The sequence below is a fragment of the Nyctereutes procyonoides genome, unplaced genomic scaffold, assembly GCF_905146905.1.
Source record: "Nyctereutes procyonoides isolate TBG_1078 unplaced genomic scaffold, NYPRO_anot_genome, whole genome shotgun sequence".
In the NCBI taxonomy this organism is placed as follows: domain Eukaryota; kingdom Metazoa; phylum Chordata; class Mammalia; order Carnivora; family Canidae; genus Nyctereutes; species Nyctereutes procyonoides.
The window spans coordinates 25562405-25585718 of NW_026575142.1; the positions used below are offsets into that span (position 1 = coordinate 25562405).

Genomic DNA, 23314 nt, shown 5'->3' on the forward strand with positions numbered 1-23314 from the left:
CGAAGGAAACCAGTGTCTCGCATGCTGCCCAACAAAGGTTGCATCTTAATGAAGCAGTACCTCCTGGCCACAGGGAAAGATCAGAGAACAGTGACTTTGATACTCTCAGTAGAAACTCCCTGGAGTTGATACTACAACTTAGACTTCCCAAGGGAAGTTTAGAGAGAAAAGAGAAATATTGAGCAAGAAGGCCTACTTGTTTATGCATTGCTTTAGAAGACAATTTGTAATTGAATTGCATATTAAGGGGTGCCTGGGTGGCTCAGTCAGTTAAGCATCCCCACAGAAAGACTGCTTCTCTATCTGCCTATGTCTCTGTCTCTCTTTCTGTGTCTTTCATTAATAAATAAATAAAATCTTTGTAAAAAGTAAAAGAAAATTCTTTTATGAAAACTCAGCTAAAAGCTTTGAGAAGACTCAATACAGGTGAATAGTTAATTCTGTTGTTGACCAAGACAATGACAAATATTGGAGAAGGTTATAAAAATGTAGGGCTTTGCACCCAGATTGGCCTACAGCTATCTTTGAATTTGCACCACACTAAAGACACTGGAAACTGGAGATTGTGGACAAAACCCTACGGGTGTGCTTTATGCATGAGACCAACAGGAAGCCATATGAAAATGAATGATACTGTCCCTGTATCAAAAGACCTGGAGAAGATGTGTGTTTATGTATTCTTATAGAAAATAAAATGTTTGTACCAAGTATGCATCTATTGATTTCTATGATTCCTTGCTCTAACTGATATTTTTGATTCCCTGAGTCCCAACTGAGTTAGATGAGAGTGATGCAGTATGCAGTATGAGTAATAAAAACAATAGGATAATAATGATGGCTGCCATCCATGGAAGTACACTTCTTAACAAATGTACTTTAATATTAAAGTGTAACATTAAATACTTATTAATATTCAAATTTTTAAAAAAGATTTTATTGATTTATTTGCAAGAGTGACAGAGGGCAAGCACAAGCTGGAGCAGAGGAGCAGAAGCAGAGGCAGGGGCAGAGGGAGAAGCAGGCTCCCCACCGAGCTGGGAGCCTGCTGTGGGGCTCAACCTGAGGATCCTGGGATCACAACCTGAGTTAAAGGCAGACGCTCAACCACTGAGTCACTCAGGTGCCCAAAGAATTTTCTTTTTAAACTCATGTTTTATGTTTTTAAATTTAATTAAACTATAAAATTACAATACCTAGTTTGGGATAAATAGATTTGGGAACAAACACAACCAATTCATGTTAAGCCTCTGAGGGTACCAGTGGGAGCAACCACCTTGCCTCCCACTTGAACAGCGATTTAACAGAGGGCTTGGCTAGCCCAGCATGGCAGCAAAGTCATAAGCTGCTTATTCAGTGATTAGTGTTTGAGATTTACAGCAAACACAGAAAGTAAGAATTTCCCTCAGAACTTAACTCTGAAATCCACACAGAATGGATCTGAGCATAAATAAGCAAGTCCTTGCAAGAGAGAATATAGCTTCCCAGGTTACCTGTCTAGATTGTAACTTGATTAAACATGTCTGAGGAAAGAAAGCAAGAAGGTGCTGAGGAAGGGGGTAGGGAGAGGAATCAGTCCTCTGTGGAAGCAGACTCACACACAGATATCCTGGGCAGTTTGGGGGGAAAGGGATTTGGGTATTGGACAATGTGTATTTCTACTTCCAATGGTAAGGCTCCTGGGGCATGGCCAAACAATTTTAGGGGTATAAAGTCATCCCTGGGTAAGATGGACGTCTGTTACTAGATCATTTTACCCCGTGCTATAAGCATAACCTCTTTTATTCCATTTCCATGCCCAAAATCTCTAGTTAGGATTTGGGTCCTCAGTGTAGGTTTGCCTAGTATGGAGAAAATGTCTGATCTCCCAGATTTTGAATACATTAGGTCCTAGAAGATGGGCTGTCTATGATATAAGAAATGGCTTGTGATTATAATTAAATTCCCATGCACCTGAAAGAAGGTGCTCATTCTGCAAGTACTCATCCTATATGTCTAATTGTAAATTAATTCATTGGCGTTGCGATAGCAACTTCAGTCTCCTGTGTGATTGTGTAGGGGCAGTGATGGTTCCAGATTGTCACTGTGGAGATGCTCAAGTGTGGGTGATCTCATTGGGAAGGGGATCTTGGCCCAAGGGACTTGTCCTGGTTCAGTGATGGAAGAACACATGCACAGTGCTTACTTGGATTACATAACAATCCTAAATTGGTATTATAGTCTCTAACTTGGTTTTTGTGGGTGTTTAGTTAGGGGGAGCTAAGGCATGACATTCCCTGGTCTCAAAAAAGAGTGACTTTCTGTGACTTAAAATCAAGAACCAAGTCCTGGGATGCAATTGTGATATTTAAGGTCCAATCCATCTCCACTTAGCATCCATTTTCTGTGATGGCAACTAGGCCTCTTCCCACCATCTCTCATTCTATTTATTTCACCATAGTGTTTGAAGGATCACAGATTAATGTCATGCATCTTGTTTTCTAGATGGGCTTAGAAACATTCTTCAATATGACCACTGAATGCTACATGGCTAATTTGTGTCAAAGTTGGATTCAGAATCTGATCTCATGATTCCAGTTTCCAGTTCTTGTCAGTAGTTTGTGCTGCCTGCGGTTTGATTAACCCCAGAGCACAAGTGCAGATTAGAGGAGTTGAGGGCATGGTAGACAGGGACAACTGAAGAGGCCATGCTACTAGGCCATAAAATCAGACATGGGCAAGTAGGCTTCTCAGCTAACTGAGATGCCTTGGAAGGTGAGACATAGTTGCAATTCTCCTTTGGAATCCAAACAAGTCTTTGGAACAGGGAAGGAACGCCAAGGAGAGCTCTAAAAATGGAGAGATAAGGGGAGCCCAGGTGGCTCAGTGGTTTAGCACCACCTTCAGCCCAGGGCCTGATCCTGGAGACTGGGGATGGAGTCCCATGTCAGGATCCCTGCATGGAGCCTGCTTCTCCCTCTGCCTGTCTCTCTCTCTCTCATGAATAAATAAATAAAATATTTAAAAATAAAATAAAATAAAATAAAATAAAATAAAAATGGAGAGCTAAAGGAAAGGAGTGTAGGAGGGGGAGTTAGGAACCCCAGAGGAGCTCTACAGGTTGCCTGACAAATGATTAAAAGCAAAGTTACCCATTTGTTTTTTGTTTTTTGTTTTTGTTTTTGTTTTTGTTTTTGGATGAATCTTATGAATGACAAGACTTCCTCCTGCAGTCCTGGATAGTAGCAGGATTGGGTTGTTTCTGTTTTGCTCCATATTTCCAAAGACTGATATATTCTTATTAAAAGCTAGTAAACTGCATTCGAAACTGATTAAACATATCAAACAAACAGCTCTGAAAGTCACATAACCCCAGGGAAAAAAAGAAAACTTTGAAAAAGCTGTTATTAGTAATGACTGGAAAGCAAAAGAATGAGAACTGGAAGACCGCTGAGTGTAGATTCTAATAGGTTACACCCATATCAGATATAAATGCGAAGTCTCTTAGCATCAGTTTTGTTCATCTTCTACTTGTTCTAGATATTCCTCCAAATCCACAACCCACCTGTCTTCACCCTTTTATGTACCTCGGCCTGTATCACTTGGACTTCCTTGCCCTCTAGCTTCTGTTGGGTCCAGTTCAATGGAATACTCCAAAAGGAAGTTCAAAGATTAAAACAAAACAAAACAAAACAAAAAAACAGTTCTGGATCTTAATCCTTTTGGCTCTCCCTTAGCTTAATGTAACATAACAGTGGCCACATTCCTCCACTGAGGCCACATTGCCTCATCTCCTCTCCCACAGCTACAGTGTTTTCCAGACCCAGGAACAGCAAAACAGCTTGTTTCTTCAGGCCTCGGGTAGTAACGGCTCCCCGTTGCATGGTGTTCCTGGGTGCTTTACTGTTCCTTGTTGCTTCCTTTAACCTTCCCATACCTTTATAAATAGCTCCTTCATTAAACTCTCTTCAATTCCACATCTCATGTGTCACCCATTTTCCAGAAGGCCTTAATATAGCAAGCTTGCAAACATGGGCCATGCTTTTGATACTGGAGTGGCCCACACTCTAGCAGTCTTTATTCTCCAGCTTTCAATTTCATTTTTGTGTGGAGCTTTTCCAAGACAACAACATAAAATTCCAATTAAGCACATGTTCAGCCTACCAAATTCTAAAAGCAAGCATAGTAAATCATTCCCAAGTAAGCCATTCTTGGGCTAAAATAAGAGTGGACACTGTCAAGGGAAAAAAGGTTATTATAAGCCCAAACTGTTAAATTATACTTTCATGACTGAACACAACTGTAATCCATATTATTATTTTAAATTACACTATAAAAAGCAGCCATTTATTGCCTTTCCAAAACATAGTGATAATATATTACCAAATTATCAAGGGTCCTTTATTAAAGCTCTTGAATTTGATTTATAATGCATGATGTAGCTTATCCTTGAGAAAGATCTACTAAAAGGTATACTTAGTCTTAAAGCTAGTGAAATAAAATCTCCCTCTAATCAGCCACCAGAAAGCTTCCGCTTCAATGCTTTGTTGATACTGGTGTCAGCAGGACATTAAAAGCTTGAAGCTTTTTATGTTTGATCAAATACCAACATTATGCTGAAGCAGAAGTATTAATTCACAGAGTGAAGCTTCCAAAACCTCTTCAATTCTCCTTCATCCTTCCACGCCCCCACCAAAAAGGTCATATCATATCAGGGGGCTTGGGGACAAAAAAGAGATGGACGTTTTGTGAATGTTTGTTATATACAAAACCTCTCTAGAACCCGAGGGAAAAACAATCACTAAAATACACTTTTCTGAAAATGCCAATCATATTCTAAGAAAGAGGAAAGTAACTGTTGCCGGGAAACAAGATGGTGACACAGTTATTATTTTCATCTCAGAATGAGAAACGGAGTACCAGAAAGGGTCAAGAATTTGCCTCAAACTTCCCACTAGTGTTTGGGGCATCTGGGATCACTGTCAATCAGATCCTAACACTATATTCCCTCCCCGAATAAAATCTCTGTTAACAAAGAAATGGGAAACCTCACAGGTTAAAGAAATTAGTTTTCCCCCACAGCTTTAATTTCTTTCATCACTTTGATTCTGGGCCTTCCAAAAGAAAGTTTTCATTATACTTCCAGATTCACAAAATACACTCAGGGGAACAAATTGAATTTTAAGTGTGTCTTAGAAACTTGCAGCAAACTGTCAACAATAAAAGCAATGTTCTCAGAAGATTATTTACACAGAAGAGCCCAAGATGTATTTACATTGACATCTATGAAGCTGCTATAAACATTAATCTTAACAACTTCTAATGGTTCTCTCCTCTTCTTATATACAAATACACCCCAAAATGTGGAATTATTGTTCCTGACACAGTAATTTGGATACTGTGCAATGTATAAGATGCCTAGCATCATCATAACACTATTAAGGCATGGCACATCCTAATAATTTATTGGATTTTTTTTGACGGAATGATAAGGAAAATAAGAGTTGGCACCATTATTTCTAACAGGCATACAGGTAAGCTGGAGAGATTAAGTGCTGACATGGAGGTACATATATGCACTGGGGAAAAGGAGGGAGGAACAAGAAGGACCTTTTAGGTTGTTTGAAAACAAAATTTCAGGGAGTTGAAGAAACAGAAGTTGTCTACTTTTTATTGCCTGGGTCCTTATTGCCATAAATCTACTGGAAAATGCTCAGCATCGCACAAGTGATATACATCAGAATCAATAAAAAATGGAATTTACCATGATATTATAACCAAATATCATTCCTAATGAAATATTGGATCTAATAGAATTGTCCATTTTGGGGTTCCAGGGCAGATTTTTCCTATGATCAAAAGAAGAACACAGTGCCAAAACCATACCTGGTATTTTGTTTTGCCATCCCCCTCCCCCAATCAAAGAAAATGGGTTTCTAAATTGATTATTTTCCTTGTCAACAGATGCAAGGCTTGAAATTTGGTGCCCAAAACATTCAGCAATGAGTAGCTTCTGTTAGCTTAAAGATTCTGGCATAAAGCTCATTTTTATGAAGCCTTAGAGACTAGTTTAGTTGATTGTTGACATATATTTTGGCCATCTTTGAACACCTTTTCTGACTGACTCCCTCCCTAGCCTCTCTTGCAGCTCAGGAGCAGGCATGTGACCTAGACGCCACCAACGAGATGCACATGAGTGACACTTCAAGTCAGAAGCAAACACCATTGTGGTAGGCTGAATTATGACCCCCAAAGATATCAGGTCCTGGTTCCTGAAACGTGTAAATGCTGCTGTACATGGTAAAGACCTTGCAGATGTAATTAAATTAAAGGTACTGAGATGGAGAGATTAACCTGCATTATCCAAAAGGGCCACACATGAGTCATATGTATGCTTGTAAGAGGATGACAGAGGAATTTGACATACACACAGAGGAGAAGATGATGTGACGACAGAGCAGAGAGGGATTTGAAGATGCTAGTCTTGAAGACTGGAATTTTGCAGCCACAAGCCAAGGAAAGCCAGCAGTCATCACAACTTGCAAGAGACAGGGAATGAATTCTCCCTTAGAGCCTCTGGCAGAGCACCACCCTGCCAGCACCTTCCCTGGTTTCTACCAGTGGTGATAATTTCAGACTTCTGGCCTCCAGAATTGTGAGAGAATAAATTTCTTCTGTTGTAAGCTCCTCAGTTTGTGGTAATTTGTTACACACCAGGAACTAATACAAATATGAAGAAACAGGTTCTGCACGGTACCCACTGTGGAGAGACTGGCTGAAACATACAGCTTTCAGAAGAAGTGGTTTCTGAGGTTCCAGGACTACCTTCAAGTATGTAGGAAACTACCAAATGCTATGCCCAAAAGGTGGGGCTGAGGAATCCTTTGGTACGATTTATGCACTGTCTTGGCTGTGTAGTCTGACTCTCTCAACAATTCTGTGAGCTATTTATGCTTTCATACATTACTTTTCTGCTTGAGCTAGAGTAGATTCAGTTGTCCGCATTTAAGATATGGATCTACACCAACAATTAAATTGGCATTATCTTAAACATGCTGGATTATCCTTACCTATAGCAGGTCACATATGGGGCATTCACTTCTTCCCATATACCTATGTAAAATCCAATTAAACTAAGAAGTGAGGATAACTATGAAGTAGAAAAGAAAAAGAGATGATACAAGGAGCACGTTTAATTCAGTTAGAATAAATTCATTGAGTCACTGTATTCAATTAAAATAATGATGGGTCAAGCCTTGTCTTTGAGGAGGCAAAATGCGTACTTTAAAGATAACGATATTGTAAGTGAATAATATATAGTTCTTGCCCTGGTATCTTGTCCTACGGTTTAGTGAAAGAACATGCTTCTCTCCAGGGCCTTGTTACTCCAAGAGGGGCCTAGGAGCTTCTCGCATTAAAGAGGAACTTGTTAGAAACATCAAATCCCAGACCTCAACCTTAACCAGGCTTAATGAATCAGAATCTGCATTCTAACATGCCCAGGAGATTCACATGCATATTAAAGGTTGAGAAGCACCTTATATGGGTACCAGGAGGAGGACTTCCTGGAGGAGATGGCATTTGATTTGGCACGTAAGTTGGTGCTTGGGTTGAGCTATAAAGACATTTCGTGTAAAGAAAACACAAGGCTTCAAGGTGGGAAAATATGGAACATGATGATAGGTCATTAAATGTTTTTTTAAAAAATCCCACATAGAGCATAAATAAAGGGGAAATCGGGGGACACCTAGGTGGCTCAGTAGTTGAGTGTCTGCTTTTGACTCAGGTCATGACCCCGGGATTCTGGGATCAAGTCCCACATCAGGCTCCCCACAGGGAGTCTGCTTCTCCCTCTCCTATGTCTCTGCCTCTCTCTCTCTGTCTCTGTCTCTTATGAATAAATAAATAGAGTCTTTAAAGGGGGTGGGAGGATGTAGGTTAGGATCAGATTGTGAGTGGGTTAAGAGTCAGGTTCTGGAGTTTTCACTTTAGCTTGGAAGCAACAAAGGTGCATGAAGGGGCAGGAGGGAGGGTAATATAACCAGAACTGTGTTTTAGGTAATTTAATCTGACAACATGTGTCAAGTTGATTCAGGAGAACAACTAGAGGATCTTAGTAGGGAACATATGTCAATTGTTCAGAAAACACCAAAGTAAAGAGTATCAAGGAAAAGAAAAATATAAAGTACTGGTCCTGAAAAAAATAAAAAGAGCTTGATACTGTTTGTTTGGGGATGTGAGGGATAACATAGAAAAATCCAAAGTTTGGGTGTTCAGCAAAAAAAGAGAGAAATTTGGAGGATAATGGATTTAGTAGCAATGTAAAAGTTGATGAGCCTGTTCATTTTAATGCATCTTCAGGACATGCATTACATTTGGAAGCATGAGTTTAGAACAAAGCTCAGGAGAGAAGTGGAATCTAGAAAGAGATTTAGTAGAAATTGGCATAAAGGTGATAACTGACACTCAGGCAGTAGATGAGCTTGCCAGCTTGACATAAAGTGTGGATGATAAAAAAAAAAAAAAAAAAGACAGACATGGAAAGAGCCAGGAGGAATAACTTCACTTATGGGGTGGGAGGAGGAAGAAAGGAAAATGTACTAGCCAGGGATCTTGAGAGCAAACCATAGAAACCAACTAACTTTCACCCAAGCAGGAAAGGAGTTTACTGATGCATATGGGTTTGCTCTCAGAAAGCAAGAAAGGGGAACCATGCCCAGAAAATAAGAAGGAACCAAATGAGGCCAGCAGTTGTTAGCCAAGACAAGCTCACACAGGCCAGGAGAGTAATTGGTGAGAATATCAACGCAGTGCTGCCTGCAGGACATGTTCAGCAGTGCTGAGGCTGCACCACTTCTCTGGGTAGGAGACATTTAGTGCTACTTCCACCTGCATAAATAATTTCTGACTGTTCCAGGCAGGAGTCTCTGATTGGCAGGGCACAGGCCATGAGCCAGCATGCTAGCAGCTGGAGCGGGGGAGGGAGGAAGGGGATAGGAGAGAATTAGAGCTACCACCAGACTGGCTGCTTCTGCCTGCCTCTACACCCCTGCCCCAGCGATTACTCCAAACACACAGAGGTCAGGATGCCAAGCAGCCAAAAACTGGCAAATATTAACTAGAGCAACCAGGAAGGAAAGTCAGCAGAGGAATCAGGAGTACAATGTCATAGGACAAGAAAGAGCAGTGGTCATGTGGTCACCAGTGGCAAACAATCAGGGATGCCAAAGAGGATGCGGGCAAACAGTTCCCGGATCAGGCTACTGAAGTCATCTTTAAGAGAAAACAAGCCAGACTTTAAGAAAAAGGAGAGAGAGACAAGAGTGAAGTGACTACATGAAGGCTACATATAAACTATTCTTTTGTTGTTGTTGTTTAAACGTGGAGATGGAAGGAAAGATAACCAAGAAAGGTTGTTGTAGAATGGGGGATATATGAGCATATTTCAGGCCACTGGGCAAAAACCTGTAAAGAGGGTGACTGAAAATTCTAGAGAAATTAAAGAAGTGAAAGAAGATCCTAGAGGATGTGGGAGGGGTTGGGGTCAAGGATAAGCAGGTGGTGGCAGCAGGAGACAGAAGAGAGAATAGAAATGGGGACAAGCAAATCTTGGTGTGGTTCCTTTACTTTAAGTTTACATTTATGATGTGCCTACCCTAAGCAAGTATTGTGCTGGTGGACACACAATATTGATAAGGTAAGCAATGATCCTCAAGGAGCTGATGAGCTAGTCACATTAAATGATGTCTAATGTTCATTCAACCTTAATCTATAACTTTAATATTTTTTAAGATTTTATTTATTTATTCATGAGGGACACACACAGAGAGCCAGAGACATAGGCAGAGGGAGAAGCAGGCTTCCTGCGGGGAGCCTGATACAGGACTCGATCCCAGGACCCCGGGACCACGACCTGAGCCAAAGGCAGACACTCAACCACTGAGCCACCCACGTGTCCCTAACTTTAATATTAATTGCAAATATCAATAAAAACAAGTTAGAATTTAAAAAGGTCAAACAGGATACAAATTGCTATAGGAATTCTGGGCAAGAAACAGATATTTCCAACTGGGAAGGTTTCAAGGAGGAAACTGGCCCATAAAGGATAAATACACAGAGCAGGGACAATGAGTATTTTGAGGGTCTGCCAGACAAAACAAAAGAGTCTCAACTATAGCACACACAAAAATTTGGACATTAGAGAAGACATTTATCAATTTTGGGGCTTCCCAGCTTCTGAATCTTATTTGAGGTCCCTTCATCTTGTGAGGCGGAGCTGTCACTCTATTAGCTGGAAGTCCAGATCCTCATTTTCCCTGCCACCTTTATATCTGGAGCAGAGGGGCATGGATTAATCAGGTAGGCAAACCTGCCTCTGAGTCCTGCAATGCCTGTCACTTCACTTGACTCTGTAGCATAATTTTATGATTCCCGTCCACTGTCTAGATTAATTCCCAGAGCCTGGTTCTCCCAACCTCCTAGAAATTTGAAATCTTTTCAATAAATTTGTTTTGTTTTAATTTAGCTATATAGTCTTTTTTTATGTTGCCTGCAGCTGAGAATCCCTACAAACAGGTATGATAATCCTGACCAATATTGATATGATCATAGAAAATCTCATAATCCAGTTTGAATGAAGAATTGCAGGGGACGCTACATACCAGCCAAGGTTGTGTCAGGAAAACAGAACGCTCTCTAGGCACAAGTAAAAGGGGATTTTAAAAAAAAAAAGGATTATAAAAAACTCTGAAGGTCCACGGAAGCAAAGGAGAGAGAAGACGTTGCTAAAATTCATGAAATTTATAAATGGGTACATCATAGAAACCACCACTGAGGATCTCAGCCCTCTGCAGCACCCAAGGAGGTGGTTCTCAGGAGGATGCTTGGAAATCCTGGTATGGCTGCCCAGATGTCTGCCATCTGCAGATGCTCGTGTACTTGTCTGGAGCTGCAGCTGGAGAAAAATGGCTTCTCTTCTTCTACTTTGCAAGTCTCAACCCAGGGCCTCTCATAGAAGGGTTCTGAACTGAAACTCCACAAGGAGTCTGAGAAATGTACTTTTCAAATTTCCAGTCCTGCCATAAAGGAGAGCATTCAGAAGGATGGTCATTGGAAGGATGGGAGAGAAGTGACCCTGCTGTGAAGGTTCAAATGCCAGGGTCCAACTCTCTTCTAAAGCATCCTGCTACACCCCTCTATCTGCAGAGCGAGTAACCTCGAGACTTCCAAGACTCTGATACCTTGATTTTCTCCAGTCTATCAGCAACCTCCACCTTTCTTGCAATCTTTGTAAAATTGAAAAATTCCAAAAACTATATGTAAAACTCCAAAACTATACCAACTCCCACTCCCAACAGCTAATGCTTAAGGCTTAATAATAGTCCTTTGAGGTCTACCTGTTTTCTTTCCACCGTCCACACACTCTAAGCAATGGCCTTGTCTCCTACTTCACCGAGAAAATAAATAATGTAAACTTGGAATTTCCCATGCTTCTTCTTCCTCCTTTCTATGCAAAACCTCCATACATTTCTGTACCTGATTCCAGTTCTTACCACTTTTAGTAGAGGAGGAACCTCTTGCTGCTCAAGCCTGGACTCCCCTCCTATGCTCTAGATCCTTAGGGATTTTGTTATCCTTATTATCTCTCTTGTCCAATTGTCTCAAATTCTCTTTCCTGCCTCATTTCCTGCACTGTATAAAAATGTTCAATTCTTGCCCTGCACTTGGCTATTTATTTCCCTTTATTTCTGCTCTTATCCAGAGGCAAGATATCTGGCTACCTGGAAGAGCAGTTGTCTGCATTCAGCCTCCACTAACTAACCTCATGCCAGAAGACATTATAGTGTATTAGTTAGGAGCTTAGCTTTTAAAATGCTCAACATGGGTTCATATTTTGCTAGGACCACTTATTTAACTGTGTGACCTAGTACAAGTCACTTAGATTCTGCAAGTCTGATTATTTTCTTAAATTGGAGATAATCACAACTTCTCAGGGCTGTGTGAGGAGTACTTAATTAGTTCAATGCCTGGCATATAGTGAGTGTGCATTAAATGTAACCTGTTGCTTACTCCTTGAACCTCTGTGGTCAGGCTGCCCCTCTTCCACTGTTGATACTACCCCCACCAAAGTCTCCAGTGACTTGTTAAAAGTGATGAAAAATTTTCCATTTTTTAAGATAATATTTGATCTATTTAAAATGTTCCACATAATTGACCCCTCCCTCTTAATTTAAACCCAATCTCCAAACTAGGGTACATAGGATGATTCACTAAAGTGATAGAAGAAAACATTGCAACTTCTATTGTTTATAAAATACATCATATTTCTTTCTATGCACCATATGCATGCAAAGAAAACTGCCAGTTAAATATGACACAGCTTTCTTGTCATTTACACTTTCAGTTAATATCTATTACATGAACACTTTTACATTTACTTAAATATTTATTTAAACTTATAAATAATGGCAACATGATTGGTTATGACTAAGTTCATGTATTTGTGGACAGTGATGCCATTTCAACTCTGATCAACAGACATTAAAATGGGGGGAAATATGCATTTTATGTGATATGCTTATGCATATATATATTTACACATATATAATGGAGTATTAGCCATAAAAAAGAATGAAATCTTGCCATTTACAACAACATGGATGGAGCTAGAGAATGTAATCTAAGCTAAATAAGTCAGTCAGAGAAAGATAAATATCATATGATTTCACTCACATGTGGAATTTAAGAAACTAAACAGGGATCCCTGGGTGGTGCAGCGGTTTGGCGCCTGCCTTTGGCCCAGGGCGCGATCCTGGAGACCCGGGATCGAATCCCACGTCGGGCTCCCAGTGCATGGAGCCTGCTTCTCCCTCTGCCTGTGTCTCTGCCTCTCTCTCTCTCTCACTGTGTGCCTATCATAAATAAATAAAAATAAAAAAAAAAGAAACTAAACAAATGAGCAAAGGGGGAAAAGAGAGAGAGAGAGATAAATCATAAAATAGACTCTTAATTATCAAAAACAAACTGATGGTTACCAGAGGGGGGTGGGTGGGGAGGATGGATTAAATAGGTGATGGGGATTAAGGAGTGTGTTTGTCATGATGAGCACCAGATAATGTATGGAATTGTTGAATCACTACATTGCACACCTAAAACTAATATAACACTGTATGTTAACTAATTAGAATTAAATAAAAACTTAAAAAGTCAAAAATAAAATAAAATGTCAATATTATGTTAATAATTGTAGAAACTAGATGATTGATATGTGAAGGTTCATCATCCTATTCTTTTGGGTATATTCAACATTTTCCATGATAAAAGGATTTTTAAGAATCAAAACTGGCTGGCTCAGTCAGTAGATCATGCAAACATTACATGGTCTCATTCATTTGGAGAATATAAAAAATAGTGAAAGGGAATAAAGGGGAAAGGAGAGAAAATGAGTGGGAAATATCAGAGAGGGAGACAGAACATGAGAGACTCCTAACTCTGGGAAACGAACAAGGGGTGGTGGAAAGGGAGGTGGGGGGGTGACTGGGTGACGGGCACTGAGGGGGGCACTTGATGGGATGAGCACTGGGTGTTGTGCTATATGTTGGCAAATTGAACTCCAATAAAAAAATAAATAATAAATAAATAATAAATAAATTAAAAAAATAAAGATCATGCAACTCTTGATTCAGGGGTTGTGAGTTTGAGCCCCACATTGAGTATAGAGATAACTTAAAAATTAATAACTCTTTTCTTAGGCCAGTGGCACAGGCAGGATGGGCAAGTGTTGCAGTCTGTGTACTGCCAGGAAGCTCCACAGCCATGGATCAGATTAGAAGTAGCATGACGAACAGTACCAGGAAGCCCATTTGGGCACAGCTGTGAAGGTCAACCCTTTTGGAGGTGCTTCCCATACAAAGGGAATTGTGCTGGAAAAAGTAGTAGTTGAAGCCAAACAGCCAAATTCTGCCATTAGGAAGGTGTCAGGGTCCAGCTGATCAAGAATGGCAAAAAGAATCACAGGCTTTCTACCCAATAATGGTTGTTTGAATTCTATTGAGGAAAATTATGAGATTCTGGTTGCTGTATTTGGTCACAAAGATCATGCTGTTGGTGACATTCCTGGAGTTCACTTTAAGATTGTCAAAGTAGCCAGTGTCTCTCTTTTGGCCTTGTACAAAGGCAGAAAGGAAAGATCAAGATCCTAAGTTTTGATGGTGAAAACATGACAATAATAAATTTTCATATGCCCCAAAACCAATAATAATAATAATAAAACAAAAGGCGTCTTTTAAAAAGTCAAAAGAAAATATGTGTCTTTGAAATGTCTGGATAGCTCAGTTGGTTAAGGGTCCAACTCTTTGTTTCAGCTTTAGGTCATGATCTCAGGGTCTATTAATATATATTACATAGATTAAAATATTATATGTATACAATCCATAAGTAAATATACATGGGGATTGTTCAAAAAATTACCGACTGAATACATAATTTAAAAGTTTTGGAAACCACTGATTTAAACCATGTCTCGATAAGTAATATTCTTTCATTGTTTCCCTCTTCCACCTCTTCTTCTTGACAATCTTCATGCCTCCATCTCTCCTCTTCCCGTCCTTTACCTTCCATGTTAGTATCTGTAGAATTCTTCATTGTTCACCATTCCTATAACTTTACTCCCTGTACACTGATAACTCTCAAACCTCTGTCACCTAAACAGTTTCCTCCTGAGCTCTAGACTAAAGGGATTAGTAAATTTCTCCACATCCATGCTATGGATATCTCAAATCCATCAAATCTAAAACAGAGTTTGTCTTCCCCTTAAATCTTCCCCCTCCTCCTCTCTTCCTTATCACAGCAAATGGCACCATCATTTGCAAGTCACCCACTTCAGAACCCTGGTTTATTCTTTCAACTCCTGCTTTCTACTTCCAAATGGCTCTAAAATATGTCACCTGCTCTCTTTCTCCAATTTAGGTGATGGCTGCAACAGAAAATATGTTACATTAAAAGCCAATAGTTCCATCTAACAATGTAAAATTAAAATGAAAAAATAATTTGCATCATTAGTTTATCATGCTAGAGTTACTGAGATCATCAGAATGGCCCAAAACAAAGACATCTGCTGTTAGAGGGTATTTGCCAGGACTCAACACAATATTGTTTTAAGCCAACAATTATCTGGGATGTGAAACCTGATTTTTTTAATCCCATAATTTGGTATCTAGTGACTTAAGTATCTGGCTGTTAGAGAAAATCCCATTACCATTTGGCAAACAATCTCTGACTGGATTGATTAGCCATGAAATGAATGCAAGTGATTTGCACAGCTTAAATATGCACTTAATAGTTTAAATATGAGATGACATTGACAGCTTTCCAAATAGTACTAATATTCTATTAGGGCAATTCACTAATGTATATCAATATAATCCTTACATATTACCATTATTATTCCATTTTTTTTCTTTATACTTCCAGAATTTCCCATTTTTACCTTGACTATATCCCTAACTTCTTCATTCTGAGACTTTTCGGGGTTGAGGAGCTGCAGCAAACACAAGTTAAGCCATAATAATCATTGCCACTTTATTGCTGACCTTATTCTCCTCTTCTACTATTTACAATTTAAATGGAGATAAGTTTGGATGGAAACTACAAAACCCTATGCTGCGGTACATAATTTGAAGAGAAATGCAAAGAATCTGAATTGTACATGGATTGACAGGCATTAAAATGAGAAGTTTCTTCAGAATAATTGGGAGGGCCTAATGGTGCCATAAATAACAGTGATATATCTAACCCTTTCAATAGCAGCTTATTATATTCTGTCTCCCTGTATGAGCTGCTTTATCTCTTATCTTCGCTCTGTTCCCATCATTACTGTCTCGTTAACACCCTCCTGTTTCTTGCTTGGACTTTCCTAACAGCTCGTCCAGTCTTACCAACTTGGCATTTGTCCGCAGCTGCCAGACTCATCTTGTCATCTTTCCAAAATGTAAATCTGATTATATCTTTTTGATGTTTTTGTTTTGGATCAAACCCTTTCAGTCGTCTGCATTGTGGAGAGGATAAAATCCAAGTTCCTCAATGTTACACCCAGAACCTTTTTTGCCATAGCTCTACCTTACCATCTAGTATCACCTTTGGCTGCTTCCTTTGGGGCAGACAGACCTTGCCCCATTCCTGGGTATGTACTCCAGGTCCCAAACATAATGTACTGTGTCTCTCCACTAGAAAGGCCTCCTACCCCACTCTCATTTGATAGCCTTTATCAGTGCCCAGTAGCAAATGTTAACCCATGGCCTCCTAACTCTGGAAAATCTTCATTACCTACTCATGCAAAATTAACTGCTCACTCTTTTAAGCTAGTATCCTGGTATTAACATGTCTCTGTCTTGCACTAAATCCTACCAAATCATAAATGCTTCTTTACATGTCTCATATTTCCATTAGGCTTGGAGTTCCTTAAAGAGAAGGACCATATCTTGTCCATGTTTTATATCTCCAATAGGGAATTTAGTACCTAACAATTTTAATAATAAATTTCAGTTATTGCACACTAGAACTATTTCAGGTGCTAATCTAAATGCTTCCCTCATTTAATTCTCACTGTACCTTCATGAAGTAGGTACTATTACGAGCCCCATAAGAAAAGTAAGGCAAAAGTAGGTGCTTAAGAAATGTTAATTAATGAATATTATTGCTTTTTTAAAAAAATTAACGTAGTCATGTCATCATTACTCCTAATACTTTCCAGACATTGTTACAACTGCAAGATGATGCCTTGGTACAGGTAACGTATATGCAATGGCATGAGTACAGCTATTCGGTTTGGGAAGACATAGATTACCTGCCATTCTGAATTCCACTCTATGTATACAGACCTTCAAGATTAACTGCTTTGTTTTAGTTATTATTTTTGTTTTCACATGTTATACTGGCTTTTTAAATAATTTTCCCCTTCCTGATCTCATTTATACCTAATCATTATCTACAGAAACAATTAGTACTATTATTACTTACACGTTTCCTTAAACTGTCAGATACAGAAATTAAGTTGCCAAGCCGGAGGGGGAAATGCCCACCTCAATACGACTAAGTGGGTAGTTCTTGTGCTAATTTAATATTTATCTGGTTTAAGTTTTTTCTTCAGCAAGTCACATTAGTAAGACAGACTTAAGATTTATCCTAGATTGTGAGAGATAGTTGTTCTGTGGAACTACAGTTTTGCAATTCTTTAGCATATGAATGTAGATAGATTATTAAACGATATGGGTTTTTTCCAGAAAACATTTTTATTTTAACAACTCTAATATGCTGAACTCAAATATATAAGAAATGGGGGAATTTGGGACTAGGTGTAAGGTGAGAGGCAAAGGTATTTCTAGTCCAAGGACTGATGCCAAATCACAGTTTACAAAAACTACCTGCTGCGCACCATGATGCCAATGAGGTAGAGAAGTATTATAACCACATCTTTAATTTCTAGACTAATTCATCAGAGATATCCATAACTCATATTGAAAATCACAGAAGGATGAGTTCAATAATAATCTAGTTAATCGTCCCAAGTGGAATCCACACCTCACCCAACAAGGACAAGTGAGGAAAAGAGATAAAAGAGGAAGCAGAATAATAAGGTAGCTGAAACCAAGAATCTGGCCGTCTGCTTCTTCAGAGGGAGTCATGTCTTTACCCTTATTTTATATTTAAGGTATTCCGCCATTAAAAAAAAAGCAATGATAGAATAAGGAAACACCTACTTCCCCAGGGGAATGAGAGTACAGCTGAAGTAAACCAGAGGACAGGCCAACCCACAAAAAGTGTGATTTCTGTAAACTTTTGCTTCTATTCTTTTCAACTCTCCTGCTTCTTGCTCCTTGATCCTGCTGCCTCTTGAATTTTTGCTAACTCTGTATATCTCATATCCAGATCTTTCAGAGAGAGGCTCTAATTAGCTCCACAAATCATAATAGTCCCTGTTGAGCAACCTCTCATACCAGGCCTGTAGGCCCATTGGCAGTGCTCTGTACAGATCCCATCTGATGGCTGTGCTATGTTAGTGTACTTCAGTCCTGGAGTGCTTTCAATCTCAACAACCAACACTTCCATCTCACTGTCAAAGGGCTGCCCTCAGGTTGCAGGAAAACAGTTTTTTCCACATGCATAGAGAGCAGACAGTGCCTGGAAATTCATAATCATAGGCTCAGTCCTTAATAATTGATGAGTAAGGAAATATAAATACCCCACCTCCTTCACCCCATAGACAAATACCCCAATCCCATAGACAATGGATTGTCTATGATGTGACCACTTCTCTCCAATCTTCTCTGCAGAATTGTAACAGTTATCTTCTGTGGGATTTTGCTGGACATTCCATCCTTGTCTGTCTTTCTTCATACAAATCATCCCAGAACATGCTTCTGGAGAACTCAACTCAGAAAAGGCCATTTCATATCCTGCTAAGTCACTTAGAGATTGATTGTCTTTGAGGCAGGAGCTTATCTTTGATCTAATCGGCTATGATCAGAGTTACAGGATCATAACCTGTGCATACCCTTTAACAGGGGCTTTGGCCATGGGCCATGGCAGCCTCTCTGAGTGTGAGAAGTAGAAGCACAGGCCAGAATACACTCACATTCATCTGGGTAATGTCTCCTGGGCATAAATATGGTAAGGCAATAACAAGTGAAGGCAACAATTACAAACTGCGTATGTCGAATTGAAGAACTTAAAGTGCTCTATATACCTAATGTGGAAATGATGATATGCCCTTTGCAATCATAAAGCAGCATGTTAAAATACAAAAAGCAAAGATATAAGAAACAAACCTGGGAATACAGTATGAATAGGGAAAATACACCTGCAGATATACATGCATGCACACAAACACACACACCCACATACACACACGCAGTCTCCAGAAATCAACTCTTTCCACTAAGAGCAATGTGGAGTTGAACCACATTTAAAAACCTTAACAGTACTTCCTTAGTTTTCTATTAACTCACAGGGGAAGTCTGACCACCCATGGGGCAGAGACCGATTACAGTTATTTACAAGGTAGGAAGGATACACCTTTATTTATGGTTGTATCCTGTTTTTTAATTTTTGAATTGTTAGGTGTCTATCTTTCATTCTGTAAATTGCATACAGCAACCTGGTAGGTAATTTACACACTAAATTACTTTACTGTAAGAATAATAAAACACTAAAAATCCCTTTAACTCAATAACCACTTACACACAGGCATCACGATATAACAGTAGCACTATAAAACAGCAATACAATGAATGAAGTCACAAAACATACAAAGCCCCTTTGAAGACACTGGAAATAGAAATAGTCATAATTATCCTACCCAAACTTTTTTGTGGTGACGTCGCAAAACACAGTGGTCCACGCTCTACCCACAAAAGGGAGGAGAAAAACACCCAGTGTTCTTTACTAAACAAATGAAGGTTTTAGTTTTTATTTTTTAGTTTTTTGAATTATCATCTATTGTTGCCTGACAAGATTATTTTCTTTGCATTGAAATTAATTGTACCAGAAAGTAGGGAATAAAAACCATTAAGACTTGGTGCCAACTCTAGTGGGGATGATGAGTATGCACATAATTATAATACAAAGGAAAACCTATCAAGCATTCTCATTCTAGCTAATGGAATCAGGGTTGGTTTCAAGGAAAAGCCTATTTGAACTATATTTCAGAGAACAATAGGATTTCCAAAAGAAGAGGCAAGGAACAGGAAGCTCCAAAACCTTATTCCTATGATTACTGTTTTTTACTGTCACAGGTTAAAGTAACTCCTGCAAATCTCAGCTTCTTTCTCTTTCAGAGCCTCCCATTGATCTGCCTTTAGGAAGAGAAGCAGAAAGCCCAACTGGGTCTTTTTCTTACCAAACAACTTTAGAAAATAGTACAGCATTATCTGTTAAAATCTGATATATGCATACCCTGTGACCAAGCAATTCTACTCCTTAGAATATACTCAAAACAAATGCATGCATTTGTACATCAGAATCTTTGTACAATGATCAAAGTGCCTTATTTGTATTTGTCAAAAATTGGAATTATCAAATGCATAAACAAATTGCAGTATGTTCATACTATGAGATATATACAGCAACGAAAATGAAAAAACACAGCTACACACAACAATATGAATAGAACTTACAAGTATAGTGTTGAGCAAAGAAATCAGATACAAAAGAATACACAGAGCATGAATCCACCTATATGTAGTTCAAAAACAGGCAACCCTAAGGGGTCTATTTGTAAAAGATCCAACCATAACATAAAGCAAAGACATAACCATAAAAGTGCAAATAGTGGCTGCCTCTAGAGAGGATGAAGGGATGTGTGACAAAAAAGGAACACAGACAATGCCTGTGGAAATGTTATATATTTTTTGCCTAGGTGGTGGTTTCATAGATATTCACTTTATAATTTACTATACTACACATTTATGCTTTACACATTTTTCGTATATATTTCAAAATAAAAAATAAAATAAAATAAAAAAAATAAAAGATGGGCATCTCTACCATCAACAATAAGTATTCCTAGAGAAAAGACATACATATGTGGGAATATTATTGAAACAATATAAAACATATGACCAAATCCCAAAGATAAGAACTACTAGTATAGGAGGTCAAAAAGGATAGGCTTTGAAGAATTAAAATTTGCACAGAAGAGAAAGATCTGTCCAGGTTGGTGGAAAAACCTGAACAAAACTTCCTCGTTTTGTTTTAACAAAACTTAATTTCTAGTGGTTGGTATGTAAAACTAATGGATGACAAGTTTGAACAGGTAACATTGGATCAGATTGAGACCCCTCTATGTGATAACATGCACACCCATGTTAATGAAAACATTAAATATTAATAACTACTGTCTATTGGTTGCTTATTTTGTGCTAGGGAATTTATGGCTTACAATAATCTTAAGACTCAGTGTTTTATCTCTTCTTTTTTCCTTTTTTTTTTAAAGATCTTATTTATTTATTCATGAGAGAGAGGGGGAGAGAGAGGCAGAGACACAGGCAGAGGGAGAAGCAGACTCCCTGTGGGGACCCCGATGCGGGATTCAATCCTGGTACCCCAGAATCACGTCCTGAGCCAAAAACCGATGAGCCCAATCATTGAGCCATCCAGGTGTCCCACTTATTCTTTTTTTCAATGAGTAAACTGAGGCTCAAATTAAGTGTCATGCCTAAGAACCCAGCTAGCAAGTGGTGGGATGAAGACTCACGTCCACATGCCTGATTTCAAAACCCATGATGGAAATGAGGACCAATCTATTAAGAAAGAGTAATTCTAGTATCAAGTTGTGGTCTCTACTATTTCCTACTAAAAGGAAGCAAACATCTTTGAGAAGTGGCTGACTCCAGATCTGGGGCAGGAAAAGTACAGGCTGAAACTGAAACATCTTCTCATTCCAGATCAGGAGGAAACTATGAAAGACTCTATGGCCATGTCTCCCCTGGCCTAAGTGGAGCATCAATAAATATAATAAATGAAAGGGATTGAAAAATATCAAATACGAATGAATGATAATTAAAAATTAAAATCTCATTGGTTGGTTGCCTTTAGAGGATGCTATGGACCACCTCCTTATACTTTCAAAACTGATAAATAAAGGGAAGAATTAAGTTTCCTGTATGATCTGTAGGTCTGGGTAACCAATTAGTTGATAAGAGAAAATTTCTCTTTAAAGAACCATCTATCTAATAAATGAAGACAAAAACGATAGAATTAGAATATCTCTATTTCTAATTCTTAATGATCACAGTAATGATCATCGATGGCTGACAACATCACCAAACAACGAGAAAAAAATCACATTACGGGCTTCCTGACAGGAAAGCATGGCACATATGAAATAGCACTGTCAAAAATAAATTGAATCTGAGTCTCATAAAGCATTATACTGATGTATAAGAGTTATGAGGGATAATGGAACATGTTAACACAATAGTGATGCAGTAATCCAAATCCAGACTCTGAGAAATTCTACAAATGAGTCAGCTTTTTCTTACACAATACAAGAGAATAAGGAATGGAAAGACAGGGTTCCTAGAGATTTAAAGATACTTAAGAGATATCTCAACCAGTGTCAATGTAAATACCTTATTTAGACTCCAGTTCAAAAAACAAATTGTAAAAACAAAACAAAAACATTTACAAGATAATAGGGGAAGTGAGAACACTAATTAGATACTTAACCGTATTAAGGAAATCTTGTCATTGTTTTTTAGGTGAGATAATGTACTGTGGTTATGTCTTTACAAGATCTTATCTTTCAGAAATGCATACTGACATATTTACAAATGAAATATGCTTCAAAATAATCTGAAAGGAGTAGAGAGTGGGTCAGAGTAGAGATGAAACAGGACTGATCATGTATTGATAAATGTTGAGGAAGGTGATGGGAACAGTAAATTCATTACGCTATGTTCTCTACTCTGGGTGTAGTTTTTATATTATATAGAAAAAATAAAAATAAAAAGTTTAAAACATGCTCAGAGTCTCTCTTCCTCTGATTCATGTAGAGGGAGAGACTAAAAAATACTAGAGAGGTGAAGAATATGGTTGGGAACACAGAAGTTAAGAAAAAGGGATCTGGGTTTCCCTCCAAAGCTGGGATAAAGATGAGTTACAGACAGGAAAAATAGAGACCTGGTGAACTCACATTAGGTGTCCTCTAGCCTATCAGCAAAGAAAGAGGCATATTTTGCTCCATGGAGGAAGCCTACAAAGAGTTGGAACTGAGTCTTAAAATGGAAAAATTTGGATCATTTGCTTCGTGGACATATTAATGGGTTGACAAAAGGTGAATAATGGTAAAATTGGTAAACACAGTAATGCCCCTCAGCACTAAATCGTGTCATACCTCTCAGTACTAAAATTTCTTAGGATTCTCAATTCATAAGTGTTTCTAAAAGTCGGTTAGGCAGCATTAATACCTTAACTAAGGTAATCTTAACAAAGGTATTTTAACCTTACCCTTAACTAACAAGTTAGGTGGTCATGAGTTATGAGTCAGCTTTGATGGAGAGTCACATTACACTCTGATTTCTTCAGTATCTTCTGCTAAAGTCAGAAGAATAATTGTTATCACGTATAAACCTGACCAGTTTCCCTGAGGAGCAAGGGCTCCTGGGCTTTGGTTATTTATCATTTGAACTGTTGTTTTCTTAGAACAGATTTTAGCAATGGGTTTGGTTATTCCGAGGAAAGAACTTCTAATTACATAAATAAAAAGCAAACCTATCACTCTAATTCTCTCCTCTTTGCCAAAACACAGTGAATGTATGTCAGTAGCAAAACTTAATCCTTC

The 23314-nt window shown here is 38.6% G+C and overlaps 1 pseudogene; it reads left to right on the plus strand.

The window, feature by feature from the left end:
• Positions 1–13745: 13745 nt before the first annotated feature.
• On the plus strand, positions 13746–14177 carry LOC129498950 (40S ribosomal protein S23-like; annotated as a pseudogene).
• The last annotated feature ends 9137 nt before the right edge of the window (positions 14178–23314 follow it).